General features: G+C 32.4%; 8 non-coding genes across 8 annotated transcripts; all 8 read right to left on the reverse strand.

The window, feature by feature from the left end:
• Window positions 1-2,074: 2,074 nt before the first annotated feature.
• Window positions 2,075-2,146, reverse strand: TRNAQ-CUG (transfer RNA glutamine (anticodon CUG)). The gene has a single exon. It is a non-coding gene; the product is annotated as a tRNA-Gln (tRNA).
• Window positions 2,147-4,409: 2,263 nt separating this feature from the next.
• TRNAQ-CUG (transfer RNA glutamine (anticodon CUG)) lies at window positions 4,410-4,481 on the reverse strand. Its single transcript has one exon. It is a non-coding gene; the product is annotated as a tRNA-Gln (tRNA).
• A 2,264-nt stretch (window positions 4,482-6,745) lies between these two features.
• Window positions 6,746-6,817, reverse strand: TRNAQ-CUG (transfer RNA glutamine (anticodon CUG)). The gene has a single exon. It is a non-coding gene; the product is annotated as a tRNA-Gln (tRNA).
• A 4,599-nt stretch (window positions 6,818-11,416) lies between these two features.
• TRNAQ-CUG (transfer RNA glutamine (anticodon CUG)) lies at window positions 11,417-11,488 on the reverse strand. The gene has a single exon. It is a non-coding gene; the product is annotated as a tRNA-Gln (tRNA).
• Window positions 11,489-13,751: 2,263 nt separating this feature from the next.
• TRNAQ-CUG (transfer RNA glutamine (anticodon CUG)) lies at window positions 13,752-13,823 on the reverse strand. Its single transcript has one exon. It is a non-coding gene; the product is annotated as a tRNA-Gln (tRNA).
• Window positions 13,824-16,087: 2,264 nt separating this feature from the next.
• Window positions 16,088-16,159, reverse strand: TRNAQ-CUG (transfer RNA glutamine (anticodon CUG)). Its single transcript has one exon. It is a non-coding gene; the product is annotated as a tRNA-Gln (tRNA).
• Window positions 16,160-18,423: 2,264 nt separating this feature from the next.
• On the reverse strand, window positions 18,424-18,495 carry TRNAQ-CUG (transfer RNA glutamine (anticodon CUG)). Its single transcript has one exon. It is a non-coding gene; the product is annotated as a tRNA-Gln (tRNA).
• A 2,262-nt stretch (window positions 18,496-20,757) lies between these two features.
• Window positions 20,758-20,829, reverse strand: TRNAQ-CUG (transfer RNA glutamine (anticodon CUG)). Its single transcript has one exon. It is a non-coding gene; the product is annotated as a tRNA-Gln (tRNA).
• Window positions 20,830-22,086: the final 1,257 nt, after the last annotated feature.

Here is a 22,086-nt window from a genome sequence, read left to right on the forward strand (position 1 = left end):
TTATAAAATGTCGTTCGTTTTTGATTGTACAACAATAAAACCTTTTAAATTTACAAATTGCTGCAGCAGTATCTCTGTCTCTGGTAGAGGTGGTTCCATGGTATAATGGTTAGCTCTTTTAAATTTGAATTCAATTATCTGACTTCATCTTTAGTGGGCCGTTTTGTTGCTCATGAACTACTACTCATCTGTCAGCTTTGCTCATTGATTGCACACAGCAAATACCAGTAGGCTGAAATAGTCATTACATTATTGTTTTCTAAATGTCTTTCAGCTGTTTGAAAGTTGTAGAAACTCAAAATGTGCAATACATGTGACACAAAGGTCTTGTCAAAATACCTAGACATTTTTAAATCATATCCTGTTTTTCTCAAACACATTTCAGAGAGCTAATTCACAACACTACCTATTTAACCTTCCTGTTATTGATCAGGACAAGATAGCACATTTTAAAGTAGACGCAGTCCTCAAAACAAAACTAGAGGAATCAAAATTGCAGCATTATTGAGATACAAGATTTGTCGTTCTGAACATTAGTGTTGGACTTGTGTTGTAGAAAGGTCCTCAGACAGATTTTCAAGAGTCAATCTGCAATCATAAAGTATAATCTTTTGATGAGATGTATTATAGGTAGATACTGATCTGATTTTCTTTTCACCACTATACACAACTCATGCGCACTGTATAAATCAGCTATATTGTTACAAAAACAATGAGCAAAAAACAACTACCTCAATTTCTGAATATATAGAAAAAAGAGGAAAAGATACTCATGATTCAAATGTGGGTAGGCATCAACTCTTTGTTATTTTCACCTCTACTAGCTATGTTTAGTTATGATTTATATGTTTATATTTTAATATAGTCATACACACTCGCACTGCTACATATGCATAAATACTTATCTATAGGGTAATAAGTCACAGTAAGTTCTTAAATATTACATTTTTCAAACCAAAAATTCCAACAAGTAAAGGCAAACAATAATCTTACAGCTCAGGAAGGTCAAACTGAAATTTGAACAGGGATCACTGCATTAAGTGTTCAAGGTGCCTACCATTACATTATGGACGGCTTCTGTAATAGTGTGAAGTTTCCATTGTTACCGAAGATAATTCCTCAGTTTGCCGCTTATATGTTATTGCAAAAAGATACCCCATGTGGTAAGGAATATCCAACAAAGTTTAATGTTATATAACTGCTTTGGGCAACATCCTTTCCAAGCAGTTTTAAATATGCAAATGTTTACCAAAATATGAAATTAATAAAATGCTGTTCATCTTAGTTTGCGTAATATTAAAAACTACCATATTTCAAAATTGCTGCAGCAATTTGTGCTTTTTTTTTTAGCATGAGTGGTTCTATGATGGTTAGCACTTGGGCCTTTGAATCCAGCTATCTGAGTTCAAATCGCTGTGGGGCCATTTTACAAATATATAAGGGATTTTTTCAAACTCATTTCAGAAGGATTACTCAAGACACTACATTTTTTAATCTTCTGTTTACTGATAATGTAAATGGGGCATAATTTAAATAACAAGCTTCCATAAACCATGAGTAGAGGAATCAAAAGTGGGGTATTACTGCGATTGAAGAAATACAGTTTTGATGTTAACCTTGAAACTGAAAAAGGAAACAAACTTCACACTGATTTTCAATGGTAATTCCACAATCAAAAAATACTCTCATTTGATTAGACGTATCATAGGTATTAATCTTGTTTTCTCTTTCAAAATAATTAACATATGAAATGCACTGTAGAAGTTAAGAATATGGTCAGAAAGAAATGAGCAAAAAGAAACTATCTCATTTCCTGGACATGGAGAAGATAGAGGAAAATCTACTTGTGTTAAAATGTGGATAGACAACATCTGTTTCTGATTTTCACCTCTACAGATTCAATATTTAATCATTTGTATTTTATATTTTCATGGAGCTACAAAGAAAGATATGGCTACATACACATCAATAGCTATATACAAGTTTATATGTATAAGTATATAAAGTGAAGATTATATTTTCTGAGACTAAAATTCTTAAAAGTCAATGGCATATTAAATTCTAAAAGGTTGGAAGGTCCCACCGAGATTTGAACTCGGATCACTGGATTCAGAGTCCAGAGTGCTGACCATTACACCATGGAACCCTCCATGAGTTGAGATTTTTTGCCATTGTGAAAGAAGAGAATGCCTCAGTTGGTAGCTTTATTGTTGCTGCAAAAACTATATCCCAATTGGATATTAATAGTAAAAAGAGTTATAATGCTATTTGTATTTTTTGAATGGCATCCTTCCATAAGTATTTTAAATATGTAAAAGTTTACCATATTATGAAAGTAATAAAATGTTGTTCGTTTTTGATTGTACAACAATAAAACCTTTTAAATTTACAAATTGCTGCAGCAGTATCTCTGTCTCTGGTAGAGGTGGTTCCATGGTATAATGGTTAGCTCTTTGAAATTTGAATTCAATTATCTGACTTCATCTTTAGTGGGCCGTTTTGTTGCTCATGAACTACTACTCATCTGTCAGCTTTGCTCATTGATTGCACACAGCAAATGCCAGTAGGCTGAAATAGTCATTACATTATTGTTTTCTAAATGTCTTTCAGCTGTTTGCAAGTTGTAGAAACTCAAAATGTGCAATACATGTGACACAAAGGTCTTGTCAAAATACCTAGACATTTTTAAATCATATCCTGTTTTTCTCAAACACATTTCAGAGAGCTAATTCACAACACTACCTTTTTAACCTTCCGTTATTGATCAGGACAAGATAGCACATTTTAAAGTAGACGCAGTCCTCAAAACAAAACTAGAGGAATCAAAATTGCAGCATTATTGAGATACAAGATTTGTCATTCTGAACATTAGTGTTGGAATTGTGTAGTAGAAAGGTCCTCAGACAGATTTCCAAGAGTCAATCTGCAATCATAAAGTATAATCTTTTGATTAGATGTATTATAGGTAGATACTGATCTGATTTTCTTTTCACCACTATACACAACTCATGCTCACTGTATAAATCAGCTATATTGTTACAAAAACAATGAGCAAAAAACAACTATCTCAATTTCTGAATATATAGAAAAAAGAGGAAAAGATACTCATGATTCAAATGTGGATAGGCATCAACTCTTTGTTATTTTCACCTCTACGAGCTATGTTTAGTTATGATTTATATGTTTATATTTTAATATAGTCATACACACTTGCACTGCTACATATGCATAAATACTTATCTATAGGGTAATAAGTCACAGTAAGTTCTTAAATATTACATTTTTCAAACCAAAAATTCCAACAAGTAAAGGCAAACAATAATCTTACAGCTCAGGAAGGTCAAACTGAAATTTGATCAGGGATCACTGCATTAAGTGTTCAAGGTGCCTACCATTACATTATGGACGGCTTCTGTACTAGTGTGAAGTTTCCATTGTTACCGAAGATAATTCCTCAGTTTGCCGCTTATATGTTATTGCAAAAAGATACCCCATGTGGTAAGGAATATCCAACAAAGTTTAATGTTATATAACTGCTTTGGGCAACATCCTTTCCAAGCAGTTTTAAATATGCAAATGTTTACCAAAATATGAAATTAATAAAATGCTGTTCATCTTCGTTTGCGTAATATTAAAAACTACCATATTTCAAAATTGCTGCAGCAATTTGTGCTTTTTTTTTTAGCATGTGTGGTTCTATGATGGTTAGCACTTGGGCCTTTGAATCCAGCTATCTGAGTTCAAATCGCTGTGGGGCCATTTTACAAATATATAAGGGATTTTTTCAAACTCATTTCAGAAGGATTACTCAAGACACTACATTTTTAAATCTTCCGTTTACTGATAATGTAAATGGGGCACAATTTAATTAACAAGCCTCCATAAACCATGAGTAGAGGAATCAAAGGTGGGGTATTACTGCGATTGAAGAAATACAGTTTTGATGTTAACCTTGAAACTGAAAAAGGAAACAAACTTCACACTGATTTTCAATGGTAATTCCACAATCAAAAAATACTCTCATTTGATTAGACGTATCATAGGTATTAATCTTGTTTTCTCTTTCAAAATAATTAACATATGAAATGCACTGTAGAAGTTAAGAATATGGTCAGAAAGAAATGAGCAAAAAGAAACTATCTCATTTCCTGGACATGGAGAAGATAGAGGAAAATCTACTTGTGTTAAAATGTGGATAGACAACATCTGTTTCTGATTTTCACCTCTACAGATTCAATATTTAATCATTTGTATTTTATATTTTCATGGAGCTACAAAGAAAGATATGGCTACATACACATCAATAGCTATATACAAGTTTATATGTATAAGTATAGAAAGTGAAGATTATATTTTCTGAGACTAAAATTCTTAAAAGTCAATGGCATATTAAATTCTAAAAGGTTGGAAGGTCCAACCGAGATTTGAACTCGGATCACTGGATTCAGAGTCCAGAGTGCTGACCATTACAGCATGGAACCCTCCATGAGTTTAGATTTTTTGCCATTGTGAAAGAAAAGAATGCCTCAGTGGGTAGCTTTATTGTTGCTGCAAAAACTATATCCCAATTGGATATTAATAGTAAAAAGAGTTATAATGCTATTTGTATTTTTTTAATGGCATCCTTCCATAAGTATTTTAAATATGTAAAAGTTTACCATGTTATGAAAGTTATAAAATGTCGTTCGTTTTTGATTGTACAACAATAAAACCTTTTAAATTTACAAATTGCTGCAGCAGTATCTCTGTCTCTGGTAGAGGTGGTTCCATGGTATAATGGTTAGCTCTTTTAAATTTGAATTCAATTATCTGACTTCATCTTTAGTGGGCCGTTTTGTTGCTCATGAACTACTACTCATCTGTCAGCTTTGCTCATTGATTGCACACAGCAAATACCAGTAGGCTGAAATAGTCATTACATTATTGTTTTCTAAATGTCTTTCAGCTGTTTGAAAGTTGTAGAAACTCAAAATGTGCAATACATGTGACACAAAGGTCTTGTCAAAATACCTAGACATTTTTAAATCATATCCTGTTTTTCTCAAACACATTTCAGAGAGCTAATTCACAACACTACCTATTTAACCTTCCTGTTATTGATCAGGACAAGATAGCACATTTTAAAGTAGACGCAGTCCTCAAAACAAAACTAGAGGAATCAAAATTGCAGAATTATTGAGATACAAGATTTGTCGTTCTGAACATTAGTGTTGGACTTGTGTAGTAGAAAGGTCCTCAGACAGATTTTCAAGAGTCAATCTGCAATCATAAAGTATAATCTTTTGATTAGATGTATTATAGGTAGATACTGATCTGATTTTCTTTTCACCACTATACACAACTCATGCGCACTGTATAAATCAGCTATATTGTTACAAAAACAATGAGCAAAAAACAACTACCTCAATTTCTGAATATATAGAAAAAAGAGGAAAAGATACTCATGATTCAAATGTGGGTAGGCATCAACTCTTTGTTATTTTCACCTCTACTAGCTATGTTTAGTTATGATTTATATGTTTATATTTTAATATAGTCATACACACTCGCACTGCTACATATGCATAAATACTTATCTATAGGGTAATAAGTCACAGTAAGTTCTTAAATATTACATTTTTCAAACCAAAAATTCCAACAAGTAAAGGCAAACAATAATCTTACAGCTCAGGAAGGTCAAACTGAAATTTGAACAGGGATCACTGCATTAAGTGTTCAAGGTGCCTACCATTACATTATGGACGGCTTCTGTAATAGTGTGAAGTTTCCATTGTTACCGAAGATAATTCCTCAGTTTGCCACTTATATGTTATTGCAAAAAGATACCCCATGTGGTAAGGAATATCCAACAAAGTTTAATGTTATATAACTGCTTTGGGCAACATCCTTTCCAAGCAGTTTTAAATATGCAAATGTTTACCAAAATATGAAATTAATAAAATGCTGTTCATCTTAGTTTGCGTAATATTAAAAACTACCATATTTCAAAATTGCTGCAGCAATTTGTGCTTTTTTTTTTAGCATGAGTGGTTCTATGATGGTTAGCACTTGGGCCTTTGAATCCAGCTATCTGAGTTCAAATCGCTGTGGGGCCATTTTACAAATATATAAGGGATTTTTTCAAACTCATTTCAGAAGGATTACTCAAGACACTACATTTTTTAATCTTCTGTTTACTGATAATGTAAATGGGGCATAATTTAAATAACAAGCTTCCATAAACCATGAGTAGAGGAATCAAAAGTGGGGTATTACTGCGATTGAAGAAATACAGTTTTGATGTTAACCTTGAAACTGAAAAAGGAAACAAACTTCACACTGATTTTCAATGGTAATTCCACAATCAAAAAATACTCTCATTTGATTAGACGTATCATAGGTATTAATCTTGTTTTCTCTTTCAAAATAATTAACATATGAAATGCACTGTAGAAGTTAAGAATATGGTCAGAAAGAAATGAGCAAAAAGAAACTATCTCATTTCCTGGACATGGAGAAGATAGAGGAAAATCTACTTGTGTTAAAATGTGGATAGACAACATCTGTTTCTGATTTTCACCTCTACAGATTCAATATTTAATCATTTGTATTTTATATTTTCATGGAGCTACAAAGAAAGATATGGCTACATACACATCAATAGCTATATACAAGTTTATATGTATAAGTATAGAAAGTGAAGATTATATTTTCTGAGACTAAAATTCTTAAAAGTCAATGGCATATTAAATTCTAAAAGGTTGGAAGGTCCCACCGAGATTTGAACTCGGATCACTGGATTCAGAGTCCAGAGTGCTGACCATTACACCATGGAACCCTCCATGAGTTGAGATTTTTTGCCATTGTGAAAGAAGAGAATGCCTCAGTTGGTAGCTTTATTGTTGCTGCAAAAACTATATCCCAATTGGATATTAATAGTAAAAAGAGTTATAATGCTATTTGTATTTTTTGAATGGCATCCTTCCATAAGTATTTTAAATATGTAAAAGTTTACCATATTATGAAAGTAATAAAATGTTGTTCGTTTTTGATTGTACAACAATAAAACCTTTTAAATTTACAAATTGCTGCAGCAGTATCTCTGTCTCTGGTAGAGGTGGTTCCATGGTATAATGGTTAGCTCTTTGAAATTTGAATTCAATTATCTGACTTCATCTTTAGTGGGCCGTTTTGTTGCTCATGAACTACTACTCATCTGTCAGCTTTGCTCATTGATTGCACACAGCAAATGCCAGTAGGCTGAAATAGTCATTACATTATTGTTTTCTAAATGTCTTTCAGCTGTTTGCAAGTTGTAGAAACTCAAAATGTGCAATACATGTGACACAAAGGTCTTGTCAAAATACCTAGACATTTTTAAATCATATCCTGTTTTTCTCAAACACATTTCAGAGAGCTAATTCACAACACTACCTTTTTAACCTTCCGTTATTGATCAGGACAAGATAGCACATTTTAAAGTAGACGCAGTCCTCAAAACAAAACTAGAGGAATCAAAATTGCAGCATTATTGAGATACAAGATTTGTCATTCTGAACATTAGTGTTGGAATTGTGTAGTAGAAAGGTCCTCAGACAGATTTCCAAGAGTCAATCTGCAATCATAAAGTATAATCTTTTGATTAGATGTATTATAGGTAGATACTGATCTGATTTTCTTTTCACCACTATACACAACTCATGCTCACTGTATAAATCAGCTATATTGTTACAAAAACAATGAGCAAAAAACAACTATCTCAATTTCTGAATATATAGAAAAAAGAGGAAAAGATACTCATGATTCAAATGTGGATAGGCATCAACTCTTTGTTATTTTCACCTCTACGAGCTATGTTTAGTTATGATTTATATGTTTATATTTTAATATAGTCATACACACTTGCACTGCTACATATGCATAAATACTTATCTATAGGGTAATAAGTCACAGTAAGTTCTTAAATATTACATTTTTCAAACCAAAAATTCCAACAAGTAAAGGCAAACAATAATCTTACAGCTCAGGAAGGTCAAACTGAAATTTGATCAGGGATCACTGCATTAAGTGTTCAAGGTGCCTACCATTACATTATGGACGGCTTCTGTACTAGTGTGAAGTTTCCATTGTTACCGAAGATAATTCCTCAGTTTGCCGCTTATATGTTATTGCAAAAAGATACCCCATGTGGTAAGGAATATCCAACAAAGTTTAATGTTATATAACTGCTTTGGGCAACATCCTTTCCAAGCAGTTTTAAATATGCAAATGTTTACCAAAATATGAAATTAATAAAATGCTGTTCATCTTCGTTTGCGTAATATTAAAAACTACCATATTTCAAAATTGCTGCAGCAATTTGTGCTTTTTTTTTTAGCATGTGTGGTTCTATGATGGTTAGCACTTGGGCCTTTGAATCCAGCTATCTGAGTTCAAATCGCTGTGGGGCCATTTTACAAATATATAAGGGATTTTTTCAAACTCATTTCAGAAGGATTACTCAAGACACTACATTTTTAAATCTTCCGTTTACTGATAATGTAAATGGGGCACAATTTAATTAACAAGCCTCCATAAACCATGAGTAGAGGAATCAAAGGTGGGGTATTACTGCGATTGAAGAAATACAGTTTTGATGTTAACCTTGAAACTGAAAAAGGAAACAAACTTCACACTGATTTTCAATGGTAATTCCACAATCAAAAAATACTCTCATTTGATTAGACGTATCATAGGTATTAATCTTGTTTTCTCTTTCAAAATAATTAACATATGAAATGCACTGTAGAAGTTAAGAATATGGTCAGAAAGAAATGAGCAAAAAGAAACTATCTCATTTCCTGGACATGGAGAAGATAGAGGAAAATCTACTTGTGTTAAAATGTGGATAGACAACATCTGTTTCTGATTTTCACCTCTACAGATTCAATATTTAATCATTTGTATTTTATATTTTCATGGAGCTACAAAGAAAGATATGGCTACATACACATCAATAGCTATATACAAGTTTATATGTATAAGTATAGAAAGTGAAGATTATATTTTCTGAGACTAAAATTCTTAAAAGTCAATGGCATATTAAATTCTAAAAGGTTGGAATGTCCAACCGAGATTTGAACTCGGATCACTGGATTCAGAGTCCAGAGTGCTGACCATTACAGCATGGAACCCTCCATGAGTTTAGATTTTTTGCCATTGTGAAAGAAAAGAATGCCTCAGTGGGTAGCTTTATTGTTGCTGCAAAAACTATATCCCAATTGGATATTAATAGTAAAAAGAGTTATAATGCTATTTGTATTTTTTTAATGGCATCCTTCCATAAGTATTTTAAATATGTAAAAGTTTACCATGTTATGAAAGTTATAAAATGTCGTTCGTTTTTGATTGTACAACAATAAAACCTTTTAAATTTACAAATTGCTGCAGCAGTATCTCTGTCTCTGGTAGAGGTGGTTCCATGGTATAATGGTTAGCTCTTTTAAATTTGAATTCAATTATCTGACTTCATCTTTAGTGGGCCGTTTTGTTGCTCATGAACTACTACTCATCTGTCAGCTTTGCTCATTGATTGCACACAGCAAATACCAGTAGGCTGAAATAGTCATTACATTATTGTTTTCTAAATGTCTTTCAGCTGTTTGAAAGTTGTAGAAACTCAAAATGTGCAATACATGTGACACAAAGGTCTTGTCAAAATACCTAGACATTTTTAAATCATATCCTGTTTTTCTCAAACACATTTCAGAGAGCTAATTCACAACACTACCTATTTAACCTTCCTGTTATTGATCAGGACAAGATAGCACATTTTAAAGTAGACGCAGTCCTCAAAACAAAACTAGAGGAATCAAAATTGCAGCATTATTGAGATACAAGATTTGTCGTTCTGAACATTAGTGTTGGACTTGTGTAGTAGAAAGGTCCTCAGACAGATTTTCAAGAGTCAATCTGCAATCATAAAGTATAATCTTTTGATTAGATGTATTATAGGTAGATACTGATCTGATTTTCTTTTCACCACTATACACAACTCATGCGCACTGTATAAATCAGCTATATTGTTACAAAAACAATGAGCAAAAAACAACTACCTCAATTTCTGAATATATAGAAAAAAGAGGAAAAGATACTCATGATTCAAATGTGGGTAGGCATCAACTCTTTGTTATTTTCACCTCTACTAGCTATGTTTAGTTATGATTTATATGTTTATATTTTAATATAGTCATACACACTCGCACTGCTACATATGCATAAATACTTATCTATAGGGTAATAAGTCACAGTAAGTTCTTAAATATTACATTTTTCAAACCAAAAATTCCAACAAGTAAAGGCAAACAATAATCTTACAGCTCAGGAAGGTCAAACTGAAATTTGAACAGGGATCACTGCATTAAGTGTTCAAGGTGCCTACCATTACATTATGGACGGCTTCTGTAATAGTGTGAAGTTTCCATTGTTACCGAAGATAATTCCTCAGTTTGCCACTTATATGTTATTGCAAAAAGATACCCCATGTGGTAAGGAATATCCAACAAAGTTTAATGTTATATAACTGCTTTGGGCAACATCCTTTCCAAGCAGTTTTAAATATGCAAATGTTTACCAAAATATGAAATTAATAAAATGCTGTTCATCTTAGTTTGCGTAATATTAAAAACTACCATATTTCAAAATTGCTGCAGCAATTTGTGCTTTTTTTTTTAGCATGAGTGGTTCTATGATGGTTAGCACTTGGGCCTTTGAATCCAGCTATCTGAGTTCAAATCGCTGTGGGGCCATTTTACAAATATATAAGGGATTTTTTCAAACTCATTTCAGAAGGATTACTCAAGACACTACATTTTTTAATCTTCTGTTTACTGATAATGTAAATGGGGCATAATTTAAATAACAAGCTTCCATAAACCATGAGTAGAGGAATCAAAAGTGGGGTATTACTGCGATTGAAGAAATACAGTTTTGATGTTAACCTTGAAACTGAAAAAGGAAACAAACTTCACACTGATTTTCAATGGTAATTCCACAATCAAAAAATACTCTCATTTGATTAGACGTATCATAGGTATTAATCTTGTTTTCTCTTTCAAAATAATTAACATATGAAATGCACTGTAGAAGTTAAGAATATGGTCAGAAAGAAATGAGCAAAAAGAAACTATCTCATTTCCTGGACATGGAGAAGATAGAGGAAAATCTACTTGTGTTAAAATGTGGATAGACAACATCTGTTTCTGATTTTCACCTCTACAGATTCAATATTTAATCATTTGTATTTTATATTTTCATGGAGCTACAAAGAAAGATATGGCTACATACACATCAATAGCTATATACAAGTTTATATGTATAAGTATATAAAGTGAAGATTATATTTTCTGAGACTAAAATTCTTAAAAGTCAATGGCATATTAAATTCTAAAAGGTTGGAAGGTCCCACCGAGATTTGAACTCGGATCACTGGATTCAGAGTCCAGAGTGCTGACCATTACACCATGGAACCCTCCATGAGTTGAGATTTTTTGCCATTGTGAAAGAAGAGAATGCCTCAGTTGGTAGCTTTATTGTTGCTGCAAAAACTATATCCCAATTGGATATTAATAGTAAAAAGAGTTATAATGCTATTTGTATTTTTTGAATGGCATCCTTCCATAAGTATTTTAAATATGTAAAAGTTTACCATATTATGAAAGTAATAAAATGTTGTTCGTTTTTGATTGTACAACAATAAAACCTTTTAAATTTACAAATTGCTGCAGCAGTATCTCTGTCTCTGGTAGAGGTGGTTCCATGGTATAATGGTTAGCTCTTTGAAATTTGAATTCAATTATCTGACTTCATCTTTAGTGGGCCGTTTTGTTGCTCATGAACTACTACTCATCTGTCAGCTTTGCTCATTGATTGCACACAGCAAATGCCAGTAGGCTGAAATAGTCATTACATTATTGTTTTCTAAATGTCTTTCAGCTGTTTGCAAGTTGTAGAAACTCAAAATGTGCAATACATGTGACACAAAGGTCTTGTCAAAATACCTAGACATTTTTAAATCATATCCTGTTTTTCTCAAACACATTTCAGAGAGCTAATTCACAACACTACCTTTTTAACCTTCCGTTATTGATCAGGACAAGATAGCACATTTTAAAGTAGACGCAGTCCTCAAAACAAAACTAGAGGAATCAAAATTGCAGCATTATTGAGATACAAGATTTGTCATTCTGAACATTAGTGTTGGAATTGTGTAGTAGAAAGGTCCTCAGACAGATTTCCAAGAGTCAATCTGCAATCATAAAGTATAATCTTTTGATTAGATGTATTATAGGTAGATACTGATCTGATTTTCTTTTCACCACTATACACAACTCATGCTCACTGTATAAATCAGCTATATTGTTACAAAAACAATGAGCAAAAAACAACTATCTCAATTTCTGAATATATAGAAAAAAGAGGAAATGATACTCATGATTCAAATGTGGATAGGCATCAACTCTTTGTTATTTTCACCTCTACGAGCTATGTTTAGTTATGATTTATATGTTTATATTTTAATATAGTCATACACACTTGCACTGCTACATATGCATAAATACTTATCTATAGGGTAATAAGTCACAGTAAGTTCTTAAATATTACATTTTTCAAACCAAAAATTCCAACAAGTAAAGGCAAACAATAATCTTACAGCTCAGGAAGGTCAAACTGAAATTTGATCAGGGATCACTGCATTAAGTGTTCAAGGTGCCTACCATTACATTATGGACGGCTTCTGTACTAGTGTGAAGTTTCCATTGTTACCGAAGATAATTCCTCAGTTTGCCGCTTATATGTTATTGCAAAAAGATACCCCATGTGGTAAGGAATATCCAACAAAGTTTAATGTTATATAACTGCTTTGGGCAACATCCTTTCCAAGCAGTTTTAAATATGCAAATGTTTACCAAAATATGAAATTAATAAAATGCTGTTCATCTTCGTTTGCGTAATATTAAAAACTACCATATTTCAAAATTGCTGCAGCAATTTGTGCTTTTTTTTTTAGCATGTGTGGTTCTATGATGGTTAGCACTTGGGCCTTTGAATCCAGCTATCTGAGTTCAAATCGCTGTGGGGCCATTTTACAAATATATAAGGGATTTTTTCAAACTCATTTCAGAAGGATTACTCAAGACACTAAATTTTTAAATCTTCCGTTTACTGATAATGTAAATGGGGCACAATTTAATTAACAAGCCTCCATAAACCATGAGTAGAGGAATCAAAGGTGGGGTATTACTGCGATTGAAGAAATACAGTTTTGATGTTAACCTTGAAACTGAAAAAGGAAACAAACTTCACACTGATTTTCAATGGTAATTCCACAATCAAAAAATACTCTCATTTGATTAGACGTATCATAGGTATTAATCTTGTTTTCTCTTTCAAAATAATTAACATATGAAATGCACTGTAGAAGTTAAGAATATGGTCAGAAAGAAATGAGCAAAAAGAAACTATCTCATTTCCTGGACATGGAGAAGATAGAGGAAAATCTACTTGTGTTAAAATGTGGATAGACAACATCTGTTTCTGATTTTCACCTCTACAGATTCAATATTTAATCATTTGTATTTTATATTTTCATGGAGCTACAAAGAAAGATATGGCTACATACACATCAATAGCTATATACAAGTTTATATGTATAAGTATAGAAAGTGAAGATTATATTTTCTGAGACTAAAATTCTTAAAAGTCAATGGCATATTAAATTCTAAAAGGTTGGAAGGTCCAACCGAGATTTGAACTCGGATCACTGGATTCAGAGTCCAGAGTGCTGACCATTACAGCATGGAACCCTCCATGAGTTTAGATTTTTTGCCATTGTGAAAGAAAAGAATGCCTCAGTGGGTAGCTTTATTGTTGCTGCAAAAACTATATCCCAATTGGATATTAATAGTAAAAAGAGTTATAATGCTATTTGTATTTTTTTAATGGCATCCTTCCATAAGTATTTTAAATATGTAAAAGTTTACCATGTTATGAAAGTTATAAAATGTCGTTCGTTTTTGATTGTACAACAATAAAACCTTTTAAATTTACAAATTGCTGCAGCAGTATCTCTGTCTCTGGTAGAGGTGGTTCCATGGTATAATGGTTAGCTCTTTTAAATTTGAATTCAATTATCTGACTTCATCTTTAGTGGGCCGTTTTGTTGCTCATGAACTACTACTCATCTGTCAGCTTTGCTCATTGATTGCACACAGCAAATACCAGTAGGCTGAAATAGTCATTACATTATTGTTTTCTAAATGTCTTTCAGCTGTTTGAAAGTTGTAGAAACTCAAAATGTGCAATACATGTGACACAAAGGTCTTGTCAAAATACCTAGACATTTTTAAATCATATCCTGTTTTTCTCAAACACATTTCAGAGAGCTAATTCACAACACTACCTATTTAACCTTCCTGTTATTGATCAGGACAAGATAGCACATTTTAAAGTAGACGCAGTCCTCAAAACAAAACTAGAGGAATCAAAATTGCAGCATTATTGAGATACAAGATTTGTCGTTCTGAACATTAGTGTTGGACTTGTGTAGTAGAAAGGTCCTCAGACAGATTTTCAAGAGTCAATCTGCAATCATAAAGTATAATCTTTTGATGAGATGTATTATAGGTAGATACTGATCTGATTTTCTTTTCACCACTATACACAACTCATGCGCACTGTATAAATCAGCTATATTGTTACAAAAACAATGAGCAAAAAACAACTACCTCAATTTCTGAATATATAGAAAAAAGAGGAAAAGATACTCATGATTCAAATGTGGGTAGGCATCAACTCTTTGTTATTTTCACCTCTACTAGCTATGTTTAGTTATGATTTATATGTTTATATTTTAATATAGTCATACACACTCGCACTGCTACATATGCATAAATACTTATCTATAGGGTAATAAGTCACAGTAAGTTCTTAAATATTACATTTTTCAAACCAAAAATTCCAACAAGTAAAGGCAAACAATAATCTTACAGCTCAGGAAGGTCAAACTGAAATTTGAACAGGGATCACTGCATTAAGTGTTCAAGGTGCCTACCATTACATTATGGACGGCTTCTGTAATAGTGTGAAGTTTCCATTGTTACCGAAGATAATTCCTCAGTTTGCCGCTTATATGTTATTGCAAAAAGATACCCCATGTGGTAAGGAATATCCAACAAAGTTTAATGTTATATAACTGCTTTGGGCAACATCCTTTCCAAGCAGTTTTAAATATGCAAATGTTTACCAAAATATGAAATTAATAAAATGCTGTTCATCTTCGTTTGCGTAATATTAAAAACTACCATATTTCAAAATTGCTGCAGCAATTTGTGCTTTTTTTTTTAGCATGTGTGGTTCTATGATGGTTAGCACTTGGGCCTTTGAATCCAGCTATCTGAGTTCAAATCGCTGTGGGGCCATTTTACAAATATATAAGGGATTTTTTCAAACTCATTTCAGAAGGATTACTCAAGACACTACATTTTTAAATCTTCCGTTTACTGATAATGTAAATGGGGCACAATTTAATTAACAAGCCTCCATAAACCATGAGTAGAGGAATCAAAGGTGGGGTATTACTGCGATTGAAGAAATACAGTTTTGATGTTAACCTTGAAACTGAAAAAGGAAACAAACTTCACACTGATTTTCAATGGTAATTCCACAATCAAAAAATACTCTCATTTGATTAGACGTATCATAGGTATTAATCTTGTTTTCTCTTTCAAAATAATTAACATATGAAATGCACTGTAGAAGTTAAGAATATGGTCAGAAAGAAATGAGCAAAAAGAAACTATCTCATTTCCTGGACATGGAGAAGATAGAGGAAAATCTACTTGTGTTAAAATGTGGATAGACAACATCTGTTTCTGATTTTCACCTCTACAGATTCAATATTTAATCATTTGTATTTTATATTTTCATGGAGCTACAAAGAAAGATATGGCTACATACACATCAATAGCTATATACAAGTTTATATGTATAAGTATAGAAAGTGAAGATTATATTTTCTGAGACTAAAATTCTTAAAAGTCAATGGCATATTAAATTCTAAAAGGTTGGAAGGTCCAACCGAGATTTGAACTCGGATCACTGGATTCAGAGTCCAGAGTGCTCACCATTACAGCATGGAACCCTCCATGAGTTTAGATTTTTTGCCATTGTGAAAGAAAAGAATGCCTCAGTGGGTAGCTTTATTGTTGCTGCAAAAACTATATCCCAATTGGATATTAATAGTAAAAAGAGTTATAATGCTATTTGTATTTTTTTAATGGCATCCTTCCATAAGTATTTTAAATATGTAAAAGTTTACCATGTTATGAAAGTTATAAAATGTCGTTCGTTTTTGATTGTACAACAATAAAACCTTTTAAATTTACAAATTGCTGCAGCAGTATCTCTGTCTCTGGTAGAGGTGGTTCCATGGTATAATGGTTAGCTCTTTTAAATTTGAATTCAATTATCTGACTTCATCTTTAGTGGGCCGTTTTGTTGCTCATGAACTACTACTCATCTGTCAGCTTTGCTCATTGATTGCACACAGCAAATACCAGTAGGCTGAAATAGTCATTACATTATTGTTTTCTAAATGTCTTTCAGCTGTTTGAAAGTTGTAGAAACTCAAAATGTGCAATACATGTGACACAAAGGTCTTGTCAAAATACCTAGACATTTTTAAATCATATCCTGTTTTTCTCAAACACATTTCAGAGAGCTAATTCACAACACTACCTATTTAACCTTCCTGTTATTGATCAGGACAAGATAGCACATTTTAAAGTAGACGCAGTCCTCAAAACAAAACTAGAGGAATCAAAATTGCAGCATTATTGAGATACAAGATTTGTCGTTCTGAACATTAGTGTTGGACTTGTGTTGTAGAAAGGTCCTCAGACAGATTTTCAAGAGTCAATCTGCAATCATAAAGTATAATCTTTTGATGAGATGTATTATAGGTAGATACTGATCTGATTTTCTTTTCACCACTATACACAACTCATGCGCACTGTATAAATCAGCTATATTGTTACAAAAACAATGAGCAAAAAACAACTACCTCAATTTCTGAATATATAGAAAAAAGAGGAAAAGATACTCATGATTCAAATGTGGGTAGGCATCAACTCTTTGTTATTTTCACCTCTACTAGCTATGTTTAGTTATGATTTATATGTTTATATTTTAATATAGTCATACACACTCGCACTGCTACATATGCATAAATACTTATCTATAGGGTAATAAGTCACAGTAAGTTCTTAAATATTACATTTTTCAAACCAAAAATTCCAACAAGTAAAGGCAAACAATAATCTTACAGCTCAGGAAGGTCAAACTGAAATTTGAACAGGGATCACTGCATTAAGTGTTCAAGGTGCCTACCATTACATTATGGACGGCTTCTGTAATAGTGTGAAGTTTCCATTGTTACCGAAGATAATTCCTCAGTTTGCCGCTTATATGTTATTGCAAAAAGATACCCCATGTGGTAAGGAATATCCAACAAAGTTTAATGTTATATAACTGCTTTGGGCAACATCCTTTCCAAGCAGTTTTAAATATGCAAATGTTTACCAAAATATGAAATTAATAAAATGCTGTTCATCTTAGTTTGCGTAATATTAAAAACTACCATATTTCAAAATTGCTGCAGCAATTTGTGCTTTTTTTTTTAGCATGAGTGGTTCTATGATGGTTAGCACTTGGGCCTTTGAATCCAGCTATCTGAGTTCAAATCGCTGTGGGGCCATTTTACAAATATATAAGGGATTTTTTCAAACTCATTTCAGAAGGATTACTCAAGACACTACATTTTTTAATCTTCTGTTTACTGATAATGTAAATGGGGCATAATTTAAATAACAAGCTTCCATAAACCATGAGTAGAGGAATCAAAAGTGGGGTATTACTGCGATTGAAGAAATACAGTTTTGATGTTAACCTTGAAACTGAAAAAGGAAACAAACTTCACACTGATTTTCAATGGTAATTCCACAATCAAAAAATACTCTCATTTGATTAGACGTATCATAGGTATTAATCTTGTTTTCTCTTTCAAAATAATTAACATATGAAATGCACTGTAGAAGTTAAGAATATGGTCAGAAAGAAATGAGCAAAAAGAAACTATCTCATTTCCTGGACATGGAGAAGATAGAGGAAAATCTACTTGTGTTAAAATGTGGATAGACAACATCTGTTTCTGATTTTCACCTCTACAGATTCAATATTTAATCATTTGTATTTTATATTTTCATGGAGCTACAAAGAAAGATATGGCTACATACACATCAATAGCTATATACAAGTTTATATGTATAAGTATATAAAGTGAAGATTATATTTTCTGAGACTAAAATTCTTAAAAGTCAATGGCATATTAAATTCTAAAAGGTTGGAAGGTCCCACCGAGATTTGAACTCGGATCACTGGATTCAGAGTCCAGAGTGCTGACCATTACACCATGGAACCCTCATGAGTTGAGATTTTTTGCCATTGTGAAAGAAGAGAATGCCTCAGTTGGTAGCTTTATTGTTGCTGCAAAAACTATATCCCAATTGGATATTAATAGTAAAAAGAGTTATAATGCTATTTGTATTTTTTGAATGGCATCCTTCCATAAGTATTTTAAATATGTAAAAGTTTACCATATTATGAAAGTAATAAAATGTTGTTCGTTTTTGATTGTACAACAATAAAACCTTTTAAATTTACAAATTGCTGCAGCAGTATCTCTGTCTCTGGTAGAGGTGGTTCCATGGTATAATGGTTAGCTCTTTGAAATTTGAATTCAATTATCTGACTTCATCTTTAGTGGGCCGTTTTGTTGCTCATGAACTACTACTCATCTGTCAGCTTTGCTCATTGATTGCACACAGCAAATGCCAGTAGGCTGAAATAGTCATTACATTATTGTTTTCTAAATGTCTTTCAGCTGTTTGCAAGTTGTAGAAACTCAAAATGTGCAATACATGTGACACAAAGGTCTTGTCAAAATACCTAGACATTTTTAAATCATATCCTGTTTTTCTCAAACACATTTCAGAGAGCTAATTCACAACACTACCTTTTTAACCTTCCGTTATTGATCAGGACAAGATAGCACATTTTAAAGTAGACGCAGTCCTCAAAACAAAACTAGAGGAATCAAAATTGCAGCATTATTGAGATACAAGATTTGTCATTCTGAACATTAGTGTTGGAATTGTGTAGTAGAAAGGTCCTCAGACAGATTTCCAAGAGTCAATCTGCAATCATAAAGTATAATCTTTTGATTAGATGTATTATAGGTAGATACTGATCTGATTTTCTTTTCACCACTATACACAACTCATGCTCACTGTATAAATCAGCTATATTGTTACAAAAACAATGAGCAAAAAACAACTATCTCAATTTCTGAATATATAGAAAAAAGAGGAAATGATACTCATGATTCAAATGTGGATAGGCATCAACTCTTTGTTATTTTCACCTCTACGAGCTATGTTTAGTTATGATTTATATGTTTATATTTTAATATAGTCATACACACTTGCACTGCTACATATGCATAAATACTTATCTATAGGGTAATAAGTCACAGTAAGTTCTTAAATATTACATTTTTCAAACCAAAAATTCCAACAAGTAAAGGCAAACAATAATCTTACAGCTCAGGAAGGTCAAACTGAAATTTGAACAGGGATCACTGCATTAAGTGTTCAAGGTGCCTACCATTACATTATGGACGGCTTCTGTACTAGTGTGAAGTTTCCATTGTTACCGAAGATAATTCCTCAGTTTGCCGCTTATATGTTATTGCAAAAAGATACCCCATGTGGTAAGGAATATCCAACAAAGTTTAATGTTATATAACTGCTTTGGGCAACATCCTTTCCAAGCAGTTTTAAATATGCAAATGTTTACCAAAATATGAAATTAATAAAATGCTGTTCATCTTCGTTTGCGTAATATTAAAAACTACCATATTTCAAAATTGCTGCAGCAATTTGTGCTTTTTTTTTTAGCATGTGTGGTTCTATGATGGTTAGCACTTGGGCCTTTGAATCCAGCTATCTGAGTTCAAATCGCTGTGGGGCCATTTTACAAATATATAAGGGATTTTTTCAAACTCATTTCAGAAGGATTACTCAAGACACTACATTTTTAAATCTTCCGTTTACTGATAATGTAAATGGGGCACAATTTAATTAACAAGCCTCCATAAACCATGAGTAGAGGAATCAAAGGTGGGGTATTACTGCGATTGAAGAAATACAGTTTTGATGTTAACCTTGAAACTGAAAAAGGAAACAAACTTCACACTGATTTTCAATGGTAATTCCACAATCAAAAAATACTCTCATTTGATTAGACGTATCATAGGTATTAATCTTGTTTTCTCTTTCAAAATAATTAACATATGAAATGCACTGTAGAAGTTAAGAATATGGTCAGAAAGAAATGAGCAAAAAGAAACTATCTCATTTCCTGGACATGGAGAAGATAGAGGAAAATCTACTTGTGTTAAAATGTGGATAGACAACATCTGTTTCTGATTTTCACCTCTACAGATTCAATATTTAATCATTTGTATTTTATATTTTCATGGAGCTACAAAGAAAGATATGGCTACATACACATCAATAGCTATATACAAGTTTATATGTATAAGTATAGAAAGTGAAGATTATATTTTCTGAGACTAAAATTCTTAAAAGTCAATGGCATATTAAATTCTAAAAGGTTGGAAGGTCCAACCGAGATTTGAACTCGGATCACTGGATTCAGAGTCCAGAGTGCTGACCATTACAGCATGGAACCCTCCATGAGTTTAGATTTTTTGCCATTGTGAAAGAAAAGAATGCCTCCGTGGGTAGCTTTATTGTTGCTGCAAAAACTATATCCCAATTGGATATTAATAGTAAAAAGAGTTATAATGCTATTTGTATTTTTTTAATGGCATCCTTCCATAAGTATTTTAAATATGTAAAAGTTTACCATGTTATGAAAGTTATAAAATGTCGTTCGTTTTTGATTGTACAACAATAAAACCTTTTAAATTTACAAATTGCTGCAGCAGTATCTCTGTCTCTGGTAGAGGTGGTTCCATGGTATAATGGTTAGCTCTTTTAAATTTGAATTCAATTATCTGACTTCATCTTTAGTGGGCCGTTTTGTTGCTCATGAACTACTACTCATCTGTCAGCTTTGCTCATTGATTGCACACAGCAAATACCAGTAGGCTGAAATAGTCATTACATTATTGTTTTCTAAATGTCTTTCAGCTGTTTGAAAGTTGTAGAAACTCAAAATGTGCAATACATGTGACACAAAGGTCTTGTCAAAATACCTAGACATTTTTAAATCATATCCTGTTTTTCTCAAACACATTTCAGAGAGCTAATTCACAACACTACCTATTTAACCTTCCTGTTATTGATCAGGACAAGATAGCACATTTTAAAGTAGACGCAGTCCTCAAAACAAAACTAGAGGAATCAAAATTGCAGCATTATTGAGATACAAGATTTGTCGTTCTGAACATTAGTGTTGGACTTGTGTAGTAGAAAGGTCCTCAGACAGATTTTCAAGAGTCAATCTGCAATCATAAAGTATAATCTTTTGATTAGATGTATTATAGGTAGATACTGATCTGATTTTCTTTTCACCACTATACACAACTCATGCGCACTGTATAAATCAGCTATATTGTTACAAAAACAATGAGCAAAAAACAACTACCTCAATTTCTGAATATATAGAAAAAAGAGGAAAAGATACTCATGATTCAAATGTGGGTAGGCATCAACTCTTTGTTATTTTCACCTCTACTAGCTATGTTTAGTTATGATTTATATGTTTATATTTTAATATAGTCATACACACTCGCACTGCTACATATGCATAAATACTTATCTATAGGGTAATAAGTCACAGTAAGTTCTTAAATATTACATTTTTCAAACCAAAAATTCCAACAAGTAAAGGCAAACAATAATCTTACAGCTCAGGAAGGTCAAACTGAAATTTGAACAGGGATCACTGCATTAAGTGTTCAAGGTGCCTACCATTACATTA

This window comes from Pleurodeles waltl, chromosome 2_1 (genome assembly GCF_031143425.1).
Source record: "Pleurodeles waltl isolate 20211129_DDA chromosome 2_1, aPleWal1.hap1.20221129, whole genome shotgun sequence".
Classification (NCBI taxonomy): Eukaryota; Metazoa; Chordata; class Amphibia; order Caudata; family Salamandridae; genus Pleurodeles; species Pleurodeles waltl.